Source organism: Engystomops pustulosus, chromosome 3, assembly GCF_040894005.1.
Source record: "Engystomops pustulosus chromosome 3, aEngPut4.maternal, whole genome shotgun sequence".
In the NCBI taxonomy this organism is placed as follows: domain Eukaryota; kingdom Metazoa; phylum Chordata; class Amphibia; order Anura; family Leptodactylidae; genus Engystomops; species Engystomops pustulosus.
In genome coordinates, this window is record NC_092413.1 from 236,482,832 (window position 1) to 236,500,350 (window position 17,519).

Sequence of the window (17,519 nt, forward strand, 5' to 3'; positions counted from 1 at the left end):
TATATCCATAACCCAAGCTAATGACATAATACAAGTCACTTATAGATGTGACCATTGTATTATCTGCACAATAACAGAGCCCTCCGCGCTTCATAGGAATGAGAGGAGAACCTTATAACATGGGGGTAAGTAATGGAGGATGGGGGGAATAATAACTATATCCATAACCCAAGCTAATGACATAATACAAGTCACTTATAGATGTGACCATTGTATTATCTGCACAATAACAGAGCCCTCCGCGCTTCATAGGAATGAGAGGGGAACCTTATAACATGGGGGTAAGTGATGGAGGATGGGGGGAATAATAACTATATCCATAACCCAAGCTAATGAGATAGTACAAGTCACTTATAGATGTGACCATTGTATTATCCGCACAATAACAGAGCCCTCCGCGCTTCATAGGAATGAGAGGAGAACCTTATAACATGGGGGTAAGTAATGGAGGATGGGGGGGAATAATAACTATATATCCATAACCCAAGCCATGACATATTACAAGTCACTTATAGATGTGACCATTGTATTATCCGCACAATAACAGAGCCCTCCGCGCTTCATAGGAATGAGAGGAGAACCTTATAACATGGGGGTAAGTAATGGGGGATGGGGGAATAATAACTATATATCCATAACCCAAGCTAATGACATAATACAAGTCACTTATAGATGTGACCATTGTATTATCCGCACAATAACAGGACCCTCTGCGCTTCATAGGAATGAGAGGAGAACCTTATAACATGGGGGTAAGTAATGGGGGATGGGGGGAATAATAACTATATATCCATAACCCAAGCTAATGACATAATACAAGTCACTTATAGATGTGACCATTGTATTATCTGCACAATAACAGAGCCCTCCACGCTTTATAGGAATGAGAGGAGAACCTTATAACATGGGGGTAAGTAATGGAGGATGGGGGGAATAATAACTATATATCCATAACCCAAGCTAATGACATAATACAAGTCACTTATAGATGTGACCATTGTATTATCTGCACAATAACAGAGCCCTCCGCGCTTCATAGGAATGAGAGGAGAACCTTATAACATGGGGGTAAGTAATGGAGGATGGGGGGGAATAATAACTATATATCCATAACCCAAGCTAATGACATAATACAAGTCACTTATAGATGTGACCATTGTATTATCCGCACAATAACAGAACCCTCCGTGCTTCATAGGAATGAGAGGAGAACCTTATAACATGGGGGTAAGTAATGGAGGATGGGGGGAATAATAACTATATCCATAACCCAAGCTAATGACATAATACAAGTCACTTATAGATGTGACCATTGTATTATCCGCACAATAACGGAGCCCTCCGCACTTCATAGGAATGAGAGGAGAACCTTATAACATGGGGGTAAGTAATGGGGGATGGGGGGGAATAATAACTATATATCCATAACCCAAGCTAATGACATAATACAAGTCACTTATAGATGTGACCATTGTATTATCCGCACAATAACAGGGCCCTCCGCACTTCATAGGAATGAGAGGAGAACCTTATAACATGGGGGTAAGTAATGGGGGATGGGGGAATAATAACTATATACCCATAACCCAAGCTAATGACATAATACAAGTCACTTATAGATGTGACCATTGTATTATCCGCACAATAACAGAGCCCTCCGCGCTTCATAGGAATGAGAGGGAGAACCTTATAACATGGGGGTAAGTAATGGAGGATGGGGGAATAATAACTATATCCATAACCCAAGCTAATGACATAATACAAGTCACTTATAGATGTGACCATTGTATTATCTGCACAATAGCAGAGCCCTCCGCGCTTCATAGGAATGAGAGAGAACCTTATAACATGGGGGTAAGTAATGGGGGATGGGGGGGAATAATAACTATATATCCATAACCCAAGCTAATGACATAATACAAGTCACTTATAGATGTGACCATTGTATTATCCGCACAATAACAGAGCCCTCCGCGCTTCATAGGAATGAGAGGAGAACCTTATAACATGGGGGTAAGTAATGGGGGATGGGGGAATAATAACTATATATCCATAACCCAAGCTACTGACATAATACAAGTCACTTATAGATGTGACCATTGTATTATCCACACAATAACAGGACCCTCCGCGCTTCATAGGAATGAGAGGGAGAACCTTATAACATGGGGGTAAGTAATGGAGGATGGGGGGGAATAATAACTATATATCCATAACCCAAGCTAATGACATAATACAAGTCACTTATAGATGTGACCATTGTATTATCTGCACAATAACAGAGCCCCCCGCGCTTCATAGGAATGAGAGGGAGAACCTTATAACATGGGGGTAAGTAATGGAGGATGGGGGGGAATAATAACTATATATCCATAACCCAAGCTAATGACATAATACAAGTCACTTATAGATGTGACCATTGTATTATCTGCACAATAACAGAGCCCTCCGCGCTTCATAGGAATGAGAGGAGAACCTTATAACATAAGGGTAAGTAATGGAGGATGGGGGAATAATAACTATATATCCATAACCCAAGCTAATGACATAATACAAGTCACTTATAGATGTGACCATTGTATTATCTGCACAATAACAGAACCCTCCGCGCTTCATAGGAATGAGAGGAGAACCTTATAACATGGGGGTAAGTAATGGGGGATGGGGGGGATAATAACTATATATCCATAACCCAAGCTAATGACATAATACAAGTCACTTATAGATGTGACCATTGTATTATCTGCACAATAACAGAGCCCTCCGCGCTTCATAGGAATGAGAGGAGAACCTTATAACATGGGGGTAAGTAATGGAGGATGGGGGGGAATAATAACTATATATCCATAACCCAAGCTAATGACATAATACAAGTCACTTATAGATGTGACCATTGTATTATCTGTACAATAACAGAGCCCTCCGCGCTTCATAGGAATGAGAGGGAGAACCTTATAACATGGGGGTAAGTAATGGGGGATGGGGGGGAATAATAACTATATATCCATAACCCAAGCTAATGACATAATACAAGTCACTTATAGATGTGACCATTGTATTATCCGCACAATAACAGAGCCCTCCGCGCTTCATAGGAATGAGAGGGAGAACCTTATAACATGGGGGTAAGTAATGGAGGATGGGGGGGAATAATAACTATATATCCATAACCCAAGCTAATGACATAATACAAGTCACTTATAGATGTGACCATTGTATTATCTGCACAATAACAGAGCCCTCCGCGCTTCATAGGAATGAGAGGGAGAACCTTATAACATGGGGGTAAGTAATGGGGGATGGAGGGGAATAATAACTATATATCCATAACCCAAGCTAATGACATAATACAAGTCACTTATAGATGTGACCATTGTATTATCCGCACAATAACAGAGCCCTCCGCGCTTCATAGGACTGAGAGGGAGAACCTTATAACATGGAGGTAAGTAATGGGGGATGGGGGGGATAATAACTATATATCCATAACCCAAGCTAATGACATAATACAAGTCACTTATAGATGTGACCATTGTATTATCTGCACAATAACAGAGCCCTCCGCGCTTCATAGGAATGAGAGGAGAACCTTATAACATGGGGGTAAGTAATGGGGGATGGGGGGGAATAATAACTATATATCCATAGCCCAAGCTAATGACATAATACAAGTCACTTATAGATGTGACCATTGTATTATCCGCACAATAACAGAACCCTCCACGCTTCATAGGAATGAGAGGGAGAACCTTATAACATGGGGGTAAGTAATGGGGGATGGGGGGGAATAATAACTATATATCCATAGCCCAAGCTAATGACATAATACAAGTCACTTATAGATGTGACCATTGTATTATCCGCACAATAACAGAACCCTCCACGCTTCATAGGAATGAGAGGGAGAACCTTATAACATGGGGGTAAGTAATGGGGGATGGGGGGGGGGAATAATAACTATATATCCATAACCCAAGCTAATGACATAATACAAGTCACTTATACATGTGACCATTGTATCAGCCGCACAATAACAGAGCCCTCCGCGCTTCATAGGAATGAGAGGAGAACCTTATAACATGGGGGTAAGTAATGGGGGATGGGGGGGGGGAATAATAACTATATATCCATAACCCAAGCTAATGACATAATACAAGTCACTTATAGATGTGACCATTGTATTATCCGCACAATAACAGAACCCTCCGCGCTTCATAGGAATGAGAGGGAGAACCTTATAACATGGGGGTAAGTAATGGAGGATGGGGGGGAATAATAACTATATATCCATAACCCAAGCTAATGACATAATACAAGTCACTTATAGATGTGACCATTGTATTATCCGCACAATAACAGGACCCTCCGCGCTTCATAGGAATGAGAGGGAGAACCTTATAACATGGGGGTAAGTAATGGGGGATGGGGGAATAATAACTATATATCCATAACCCAAGCTAATGACATAATACAAGTCACTTATAGATGTGACCATTGTATTATCTGCACAATAACAGAGCCCTCCGCGCTTCATAGGAATGAGAGGAGAACCTTATAACATGGGGGTAAGTAATGGGGGATGGGGGGGAATAATAACTATATATCCATAACCCAAGCTAATGACATAATACAAGTCACTTATAGATGTGACCATTGTATTATCTGCACAATAACAGAGCCCTCCGCGCTTCATAGGAATGAGAGGAGAACCTTATAACATGGGGGTAAGTAATGGGGGGGGGGGGAATAATAACTATATATCCATAACCCAAGCTAATGACATAATACAAGTCACTTATAGATGTGACCATTGTATTATCCGCACAATAACAGAGCCGTCCGCGCTTCATAGGAATGAGAGGAGAACCTTATAACATGGGGGTAAGTAATGGGGGATGGGGGGGAATAATAACTATATATACATAACCCAAGCTAATGACATAATACAAGTCACTTATAGATGTGACCATTGTATTATCCGCACAATAACAGAGCCGTCCGCGCTTCATAGGAATGAGAGGAGAACCTTATAACATGGGGGTAAGTAATGGGGGATGGGGGGGAATAATAACTATATATACATAACCCAAGCTAATGACATAATACAAGTCACTTATAGATGTGACCATTGTATTATCCGCACAATAACAGAGCCGTCCGCGCTTCATAGGAATGAGAGGAGAACCTTATAACATGGGGGTGAGTAATGGAGGATGGGGGGAATAATAACTATATACCCATAACCCAAGCTAATGACATAATACAAGTCACTTATAGATGTGACCATTGTATTATCTGCACAATAACAGAGCCCTCCGCGCTTCATAGGAATGAGAGGGAGAACCTTATAACATGGGGGTAAGTAATGGGGGATGGGGGGGAATAATAACTATATATCCATAACCCAAGCTAATGACATAATACAAGTCACTTATAGATGTGACCATTGTATTATCTGCACAATAACAGAGCCCTCCGCGCTTCATAGGAATGAGAGGGAGAACCTTATAACATGGGGGTAAGTAATGGGGGGGGGGGGAATAATAACTATATATCCATAACCCAAGCTAATGACATAATACAAGTCACTTATAGATGTGACCATTGTATTATCTGCACAATAACAGAGCCCTCCGCGCTTCATAGGAATGAGAGGAGAACCTTATAACATGGGGGTAAGTAATGGAGGATGGGGGGAATAATAACTATATCCATAACCCAAGCTAATGACATAATACAAGTCACTTATAGATGTGACCATTGTATTATCTGCACAATAACAGAGCCCTCCGCGCTTCATAGGAATGAGAGGGGAACCTTATAACATGGGGGTAAGTGATGGAGGATGGGGGGAATAATAACTATATCCATAACCCAAGCTAATGAGATAGTACAAGTCACTTATAGATGTGACCATTGTATTATCCGCACAATAACAGAGCCCTCCGCGCTTCATAGGAATGAGAGGAGAACCTTATAACATGGGGGTAAGTAATGGAGGATGGGGGGGAATAATAACTATATATCCATAACCCAAGCCATGACATATTACAAGTCACTTATAGATGTGACCATTGTATTATCCGCACAATAACAGAGCCCTCCGCGCTTCATAGGAATGAGAGGAGAACCTTATAACATGGGGGTAAGTAATGGGGGATGGGGGAATAATAACTATATATCCATAACCCAAGCCATGACATATTACAAGTCACTTATAGATGTGACCATTGTATTATCCGCACAATAACAGGACCCTCTGCGCTTCATAGGAATGAGAGGAGAACCTTATAACATGGGGGTAAGTAATGGGGGATGGGGGGAATAATAACTATATATCCATAACCCAAGCTAATGACATAATACAAGTCACTTATAGATGTGACCATTGTATTATCTGCACAATAACAGAGCCCTCCACGCTTCATAGGAATGAGAGGAGAACCTTATAACACGGGGGTAAGTAATGGAGGATGGGGGGAATAATAACTATATATCCATAACCCAAGCTAATGACATAATACAAGTCACTTATAGATGTGACCATTGTATTATCTGCACAATAACAGAGCCCTCCGCGCTTCATAGGAATGAGAGGAGAACCTTATAACATGGGGGTAAGTAATGGAGGATGGGGGGGAATAATAACTATATATCCATAACCCAAGCTAATGACATAATACAAGACACTTATAGATGTGACCATTGTATTATCCGCACAATAACAGAACCCTCCGTGCTTCATAGGAATGAGAGGAGAACCTTATAACATGGGGGTAAGTAATGGAGGATGGGGGGAATAATAACTATATCCATAACCCAAGCTAATGACATAATACAAGTCACTTATAGATGTGACCATTGTATTATCCGCACAATAACGGAGCCCTCCGCACTTCATAGGAATGAGAGGAGAACCTTATAACATGGGGGTAAGTAATGGGGGATGGGGGGGAATAATAACTATATATCCATAACCCAAGCTAATGACATAATACAAGTCACTTATAGATGTGACCATTGTATTATCCGCACAATAACAGGGCCCTCCGCACTTCATAGGAATGAGAGGAGAACCTTATAACATGGGGGTAAGTAATGGGGGATGGGGGAATAATAACTATATATCCATAACCCAAGCTAATGACATAATACAAGTCACTTATAGATGTGACCATTGTATTATCCGCACAATAACGGAGCCCTCCGCACTTCATAGGAATGAGAGGAGAACCTTATAACATGGGGGTAAGTAATGGGGGATGGGGGAATAATAACTATATATCCATAACCCAAGCTAATGACATAATACAAGTCACTTATAGATGTGACCATTGTATTATCCGCACAATAACAGAGCCCTCCGCGCTTCATAGGAATGAGAGGGAGAACCTTATAACATGGGGGTAAGTAATGGAGGATGGGGGAATAATAACTATATCCATAACCCAAGCTAATGACATAATACAAGTCACTTATAGATGTGACCATTGTATTATCTGCACAATAGCAGAGCCCTCCGCGCTTCATAGGAATGAGAGAGAACCTTATAACATGGGGGTAAGTAATGGGGGATGGGGGGGAATAATAACTATATATCCATAACCCAAGCTAATGACATAATACAAGTCACTTATAGATGTGACCATTGTATTATCCGCACAATAACAGAGCCCTCCGCGCTTCATAGGAATGAGAGGAGAACCTTATAACATGGGGGTAAGTAATGGGGGATGGGGGAATAATAACTATATATCCATAACCCAAGCTAATGACATAATACAAGTCACTTATAGATGTGACCATTGTATTATCTGCACAATAACAGAGCCCCCCGCGCTTCATAGGAATGAGAGGGAGAACCTTATAACATGGGGGTAAGTAATGGAGGATGGGGGGGAATAATAACTATATATCCATAACCCAAGCTAATGACATAATACAAGTCACTTATAGATGTGACCATTGTATTATCTGCACAATAACAGAGCCCCCCGCGCTTCATAGGAATGAGAGGGAGAACCTTATAACATGGGGGTAAGTAATGGAGGATGGAGGGAATAATAACTATATATCCATAACCCAAGCTAATGACATAATACAAGTCACTTATAGATGTGACCATTGTATTATCTGCACAATAACAGAGCCCTCCGCGCTTCATAGGAATGAGAGGAGAACCTTATAACATGGGGGTAAGTAATGGAGGATGGGGGGAATAATAACTATATACCCATAACCCAAGCTAATGACATAATACAAGTCACTTATAGATGTGACCATTGTATTATCCGCACAATAACAGAGCCCTCCACGCTTCATAGGAATGAGAGGAGAACCTTATAACATGGGGGTAAGTAATGGAGGATGGGGGGAATAATAACTATATATCCATAACCCAAGCTAATGACATAATAGAAGTCACTTATAGATGTGACCATTGTATTATCTGCACAATAACAGAGCCCTCCGCGCTTCATAGGAATGAGAGGAGAACCTTATAACATGGGGGTAAGTAATGGGGGATGGGGGGGAATAATAACTATATATCCATAACCCAAGCTAATGACATAATACAAGTCACTTATAGATGTGACCATTGTATTATCTGCACAATAACAGAGCCCTCCGCGCTTCATAGGAATGAGAGGAGAACCTTATAACATGGGGGTAAGTAATGGAGGATGGGGGGGAATAATAACTATATATCCATAACCCAAGCTAATGACATAATACAAGTCACTTATAGATGTGACCATTGTATTATCCGCACAATAACAGACTCCTCCACGCTTCATAGGAATGAGAGGGAGAACCTTATAACATGGGGGTAAGTAATGGGGGATGGGGGGGAATAATAACTATATATCCATAACCCAAGCTAATGACATAATACAAGTCACTTATAGATGTGACCATTGTATTATCTGCACAATAACAGAGCCCTCCGCGCTTCATAGGAATGAGAGGAGAACCTTATAACATGGGGGTGAGTAATGGAGGATGGGGGGAATAATAACTATATACCCATAACCCAAGCTAATGACATAATACAAGTCACTTATAGATGTGACCATTGTATTATCCGCACAATAACAGGACCCTCCGCGCTTCATAGGAATGAGAGGAGAACCTTATAACATGGGGGTAAGTAATGGGGGATGGGGGAATAATAACTATATCCATAACCCAAGCTAATGACATAATACAAGTCACTTATAGATGTGACCATTGTATTATCCGCACAATAACAGAGCCCTCCGCACTTCATAGGAAAGAGAGGGAGAACCTTATAACATGGGGTAAGTGATGGAGGATGGGGGGGAATAATAACTATATATCCATAACCCAAGCTAATGACATAATACAAGTCACTTATAGATGTGACCATTGTATTATCCGCACAATAACAGAGCCCTCCGCGCTTCATAGGAATGAGAGGAGAACCTTATAACATGGGGGTAAGTAATGGAGGATGGGGGGGAATAATAACTATATATCCATAACCCAAGCTAATGACATAATACAAGTCACTTATAGATGTGACCATTGTATTATCCGCACAATAACAGAGCCCTCCGCGCTTCATAGGAATGAGAGGAGAACCTTATAACATGGAGGTAAGTAATGGGGGATGGGGGGAATAATAACTATATATCCATAACCCAAGCTAATGACATAATACAAGTCACTTATAGATGTGACCATTGTATTATCTGCACGATAACAGAGCCCTCCGCGCTTCATAGGAATGAGAGGAGAACCTTATAACATGGGGGTAAGTAATGGGGGATGGGGGGGGGGAATAATAACTATATATCCATAACCCAAGCTAATGACATAATACAAGTCACTTATAGATGTGACCATTGTATTATCCACACAATAACAGAGCCCCCCGCGCTTCATAGGAATGAGAGGGAGAACCTTATAACATGGGGGTAAGTAATGGAGGATGGGGGGAATAATAACTATATATCCATAACCCAAGCTAATGACATAATACAAGTCACTTATAGATGTGACCATTGTATTATCTGCACAATAACAGAACCCTCCGTGCTTCATAGGAATGAGAGGAGAACCTTATAACATGGGGGTAAGTAATGGAGGATGGGGGGAATAATAACTATATATCCATAACCCAAGCTAATGACATAATACAAGTCACTTATAGATGTGACCATTGTATTATCTGCACAATAACAGAACCCTCCGTGCTTCATAGGAATGAGAGGAGAACCTTATAACATGGGGGTAAGTAATGGAGGATGGGGGGAATAATAACTATATCCATAACCCAAGCTAATGAGATAATACAAGTCACTTATAGATGTGACCATTGTATTATCTGCACAATAACAGATCCCTCCGCGCTTCATAGGAATGAGAGGAGAACCTTATAACATGGGGGTAAGTAATGGGGGATGGGGGGAATAATAACTATATATCCATAACCCAAGCTAATGACATAATACAAGTCACTTATAGATGTGACCATTGTATTATCCGCACAATAACAGAGCCCTCCGCGCTTCATAGGAATGAGAGGAGAACCTTATAACATGGGGGTAAGTAATGGGGGGGAATAATAACTATATATCCATAACCCAAGCTAATGACATAATACAAGTCACTTATAGATGTGACCATTGTATTATCCGTACAATAACAGAGCCCTCCGCGCTTCATAGGAATGAGAGGGGGAACCTTATAACATGGGGGTAAGTAATGGAGGATGGGGGAATAATAACTATATCCATAACCCAAGCTAATGAGATAATACAAGTCACTTATAGATGTGACCATTGTATTATCTGCACAATAACAGAGCCCTCCGCGCTTCATAGGAATGAGAGGGAGAACCTTATAACATGGGGGTAAGTAACGGAGGATGGGGGGAATAATAACTATATATCCATAACCCAAGCTAATGACATAATACAAGTCACTTATAGATGTGACCATTGTATTATCCGCACAATAACAGAGCCCTCCGCGCTTCATAGGAATGAGAGGAGAACCTTATAACATGGGGGTAAGTAATGGGGGATGGGGGGAATAATAACTATATCCATAACCCAAGCTAATGACATAATACAAGTCACTTATAGATGTGACCATTGTATTATCCACACAATAACAGAGCCCTCCGCACTTCATAGGAATGAGAGGAGAACCTTATAACATGGGGGTAAGTAATGGAGGATGGGGGGGAATAATAACTATATATCCATAACCCAAGCTAATGACATAATACAAGTCACTTATAGATGTGACCATTGTATTATCCGCACAATAACAGAGCCCTCCGCACTTCATAGGAATGAGAGGAGAACCTTATAACATAAGGGTAAGTAATGGGGGACGGGGGGGGGGGGAATAATAACTATATATCCATAACCCAAGCTAATGACATAATACAAGTCACTTATAGATGTGACCATTGTATTATCCGCACAATAACAGGGCCCTCCGCACTTCATAGGAATGAGAGGAGAACCTTATAACATGGGGGTAAGTAATGGGGGATGGGGGGGGGGGGATAATAACTATATATCCATAACCCAAGCTAATGACATAATACAAGTCACTTATAGATGTGACCATTGTATTATCCGCACAATAACAGAGCCCTCCGCACTTCATAGGAATGAGAGGAGAACCTTATAACATGGGGGTAAGTAATGGGGGGGGGGGGAATAATAACTATATATCCATAACCCAAGCTAATGACATAATACAAGTCACTTATAGATGTGACCATTGTATTATCCGCACAATAACGGAGCCCTCCGCACTTCATAGGAATGAGAGGAGAACCTTATAACATGGGGGTAAGTAATGGGGGATGGGGGGGAATAATAACTATATATCCATAACCCAAGCTAATGACATAATACAAGTCACTTATAGATGTGACCATTGTATTATCTGCACAATAACAGAGCCCTCCGCCCTTCATAGGAATGAGAGGAGAACCTTATAACATGGGGGTAAGTAATGGGGGATGGGGGAATAATAACTATATATCCATAACCCAAGCTAATGACATAATACAAGTCACTTATAGATGTGACCATTGTATTATCTGCACAATAACAGAGCCCTCCGCGCTTCATAGGAATGAGAGGAGAACCTTATAACATGGGGGTAAGTAATGGAGGATGGGGGGAATAATAACTATATATCCATAACCCAAGCTAATGACATAATACAAGTCACTTATAGATGTGACCATTGTATTATCCGCACAATAACAGAGCCCTCCGCGCTTCATAGGAATGAGAGGGAGAACCTTATAACATGGGGGTAAGTAATGGAGGATGGGGGGGAATAATAACTATATATCCATAACCCAAGCTAATGACATAATACAAGTCACTTATAGATGTGACCATTGTATTATCCGCACAATAACAGAGCCCTCCGCGCTTCATAGGAATGAGAGAGAACCTTATAACATGGGGGTAAGTAATGGGGGATGGGGGGAATAATAACTATATATCCATAACCCAAGCTAATGACATAATACAAGTCACTTATAGATGTGACCATTGTATTATCCGCACAATAACAGAACCCTCCGCGCTTCATAAGAATGAGAGGAGAACCTTATAACATGGGGGTAAGTAATGGGGGGGGGAATAATAACTATATATCCATAACCCAAGCTAATGACATAATACAAGTCACTTATAGATGTGACCATTGTATTATCCGCACAATAACAGGACCCTCCGCGCTTCATAGGAATGAGAGGGAGAACCTTATAACATGGGGGTAAGTAATGGGGGATGGGGGGGAATAATAACTATATATCCATAACCCAAGCTAATGACATAATACAAGTCACTTATAGATGTGACCATTGTATTATCCGCACAATAACAGGACCCTCCGCGCTTCATAGGAATGAGAGGAGAACCTTATAACATGGGGGTAAGTAATGGAGGATGGGGGGGAATAATAACTATATATCCATAACCCAAGCTAATGACATAATACAAGTCACTTATAGATGTGACCATTGTATTATCCGCACAATAACAGAGCCCTCCGCGCTTCATAGGAATGAGAGGAGAACCTTATAACATGGGGGTAAGTAATGGAGGATGGGGGGGAATAATAACTATATATCCATAACCCAAGCTAATGACATAATACAAGTCACTTATAGATGTGACCATTGTATTATCTGCACAATAACAGAGCCCTCCACGCTTCATAGGACTGAGAGGAGAACCTTATAACATGGGGGTAAGTAATGGAGGATGGGGGGGAATAATAACTATATATCCATAACCCAAGCTAATGACATAATACAAGTCACTTATAGATGTGACCATTGTATTATCCGCACAATAACAGAGCCCTCCGCGCTTCATAGGAATGAGAGGGAGAACCTTATAACATGGGGGTAAGTAATGGAGGATGGGGGAATAATAACTATATATCCATAACCCAAGCTAATGACATAATACAAGTCACTTATAAATGTGACCATTGTATCAGCCGCACAATAACAGAGCCCTCCGCGCTTCATAGGAATGAGAGGAGAACCTTATAACATGGGGGTAAGTAATGGGGGATGGGGGGAATAATAACTATATATCCATAACCCAAGCTAATGACATAATACAAGTCACTTATAGATGTGACCATTGTATTATCCGCACAATAACAGAGCCCCCCGCGCTTCATAGGAATGAGAGGAGAACCTTATAACATGGGGGTAAGTAATGGGGGATGGGGGGGAATAATAACTATATATCCATAACCCAAGCTAATGACATAATACAAGTCACTTATAGATGTGACCATTGTATTATCTGCACAATAACAGAGCCCCCCGCGCTTCATAGGAATGAGAGGAGAACCTTATAACATGGGGGTAAGTAATGGAGGATGGGGGAATAATAACTATATATCCATAACCCAAGCTAATGACATAATACAAGTCACTTATAGATGTGACCATTGTATTATCTGCACAATAACAGAGCCCTCCGCGCTTCATAGGAATAAGAGGGAGAACCTTATAACATGGGGGTGAGTAATGGGGGATGGGGGGGAATAATAACTATATATCCATAACCCAAGCTAATGACATAATACAAGTCACTTATAGATGTGACCATTGTATTATCCGCACAATAACAGAGCCCTCCGCGCTTCATAGGAATGAGAGGAGAACCTTATAACATGGGGGTAAGTAATGGAGGATGGGGGGAATAATAACTATATATCCATAACCCAAGCTAATGACATAATACAAGTCACTTATAGATGTGACCATTGTATTATCTGCACAATAACAGAGCCCTCCGCGCTTCATAGGAATAAGAGGGAGAACCTTATAACATGGGGGTAAGTAATGGAGGATGGGGGGAATAATAACTATATATCCATAACCCAAGCTAATGACATAATACAAGTCACTTATAGATGTGACCATTGTATTATCTGCACAATAACAGAGCCGTCCGCGCTTCATAGGAATGAGAGGGAGAACCTTATAACATGGGGGTAAGTAATGGGGGATGGGGGAATAATAACTATATATCCATAACCCAAGCTAATGACATAATACAAGTCACTTATAGATGTGACCATTGTATTATCCGCACAATAACAGAGCCCTCCGCGCTTCATAGGAATGAGAGGAGAACCTTATAACATGGGGGTAAGTAATGGGGGATGAGGGGAATAATAACTATATATCCATAACCCAAGCTAATGACATAATACAAGTCACTTATAGATGTGACCATTGTATTATCCGCACAATAACAGAGCCCTCCGCGCTTCATAGGAATGAGAGGAGAACCTTATAACATGGGGGTAAGTAATGGAGGATGGGGGGAATAATAACTATATATCCATAACCCAAGCTAATGACATAATACAAGTCACTTATAGATGTGACCATTGTATTATCCGCACAATAACAGAGCCCTCCGCGCTTCATAGGAATGAGAGGAGAACCTTATAACATGGGGGTAAGTAATGGAGGATGGGGGGAATAATAACTATATATCTATAACCCAAGCTAATGACATAATACAAGTCACTTATAGATGTGACCATTGTATTATCCGCACAATAACAGGACCCTCCGCGCTTCATAGGAATGAGAGGGAGAACCTTATAACATGGGGGTAAGTAATGGGGGATGAGGGGGAATAATAACTATATATCCATAACCCAAGCTAATGACATAATACAAGTCACTTATAGATGTGACCATTGTATTATCCGCACAATAACAGAGCCCTCCGCGCTTCATAGGAATGAGAGGAGAACCTTATAACATGGGGGTAAGTAATGGGGGATGGGGGAATAATAACTATATATCCATAACCCAAGCTAATGACATAATACAAGTCACTTATAGATGTGACCATTGTATTATCCGCACAATAACAGAGCCCTCCGCGCTTCATAGGAATGAGAGGGAGAACCTTATAACATGGGGGTGAGTAATGGAGGATGGGGGGAATAATAACTATATATCCATAACCCAAGCTAATGACATAATACAAGTCACTTATAGATGTGACCATTGTATCAGCCGCACAATAACAGAGCCCTCCGCGCTTCATAGGAATGAGAGGAGAACCTTATAACATGGGGGTAAGTAATGGAGGATGGGGGGAATAATAACTATATATCCATAACCCAAGCTAATGACATAATACAAGTCACTTATAGATGTGACCATTGTATTATCTGCACAATAACAGAGCCGTCCGCGCTTCATAGGAATGAGAGGAGAACCTTATAACATGGGTGTAAGTAATGGGGGATGGGGGAATAATAACTATATATCCATAACCCAAGCTAATGACATAATACAAGTCACTTATAGATGTGACCATTGTATTATCCGCACAATAACAGAGCCCTCCGCGCTTCATAGGAATGAGAGGGAGAACCTTATAACATGGGGGTGAGTAATGGAGGATGGGGGGAATAATAACTATATATCCATAACCCAAGCTAATGACATAATACAAGTCACTTATAGATGTGACCATTGTATCAGCCGCACAATAACAGAGCCCTCCGCGCTTCATAGGAATGAGAGGAGAACCTTATAACATGGGGGTAAGTAATGGAGGATGGGGGGAATAATAACTATATATCCATAACCCAAGCTAATGACATAATACAAGTCACTTATAGATGTGACCATTGTATTATCCGCACAATAACAGAGCCCTCCGCGCTTCATAGGAATGAGAGGGAGAACCTTATAACATGGGGGTAAGTAATGGAGGATGGGGGGAATAATAACTATATATCGATAACCCAAGCTAATGACATAATACAAGTCACTTATAGATGTGACCATTGTATTATCCGCACAATAACAGAGCCCTCCGCGCTTCATAGGAATGAGAGAGAACCTTATAACATGGGGGTAAGTAATGGGGGATGGGGGAATAATAACTATATATCCATAACCCAAGCTAATGACATAATACAAGTCACTTATAGATGTGACCATTGTATTATCTGCACAATAACAGAGCCCTCCGCGCTTCATAGTAATGAGAGGGGAACCTTATAACATGGGGGTAAGTAATGGGGGATGGGGGGGAATAATAACTATATATCCATAACCCAAGCTAATGACATAATACAAGTCACTTATAGATGTGACCATTGTATTATCTGCACAATAACAGAGCCCCCCGCGCTTCATAGGAATGAGAGGGAGAACCTTATAACATGGGGGTAAGTAATGGAGGATGGGGGGGAATAATAACTATATATCCATAACCCAAGCTAATGACATAATACAAGTCACTTATAGATGTGACCATTGTATTATCCGCACAATAACAGAGCCCTCCGCGCTTCATAGGAATGAGAGGAGAACCTTATAACATGGGGGTAAGTAATGGGGGATGGGGGGGAATAATAACTATATATCCATAACCCAAGCTAATGACATAATACAAGTCACTTATAGATGTGACCATTGTATTATCCGCACAATAACAGAGCCCTCCGCGCTTCATAGGAATGAGAGGAGAACCTTATAACATGGGGGTAAGTAATGGAGGATAGGGGGAATAATAACTATATATCGATAACCCAAGCTAATGACATAATACAAGTCACTTATAGATGTGACCATTGTATTATCTGCACAATAACAGAGCCCTCCGCGCTTCATAGGAATGAGAGGAGAACCTTATAACATGGGGGTAAGTAATGGAGGATGGGGGGGAATAATAACTATATACCCATAACCCAAGCTAATGACATAATACAAGTCACTTATAGATGTGACCATTGTATTATCCGCACAATAACAGACTCCTCCACGCTTCATAGGAATGAGAGGGAGAACCTTATAACATGGGGGTAAGTAATGGGGGATGGGGGAATAATAACTATATATCCATAACCCAAGCTAATGACATAATACAAGTCACTTATAGATGTGACCATTGTATTATCCGCACAATAACAGACTCCTCCACGCTTCATAGGAATGAGAGGGA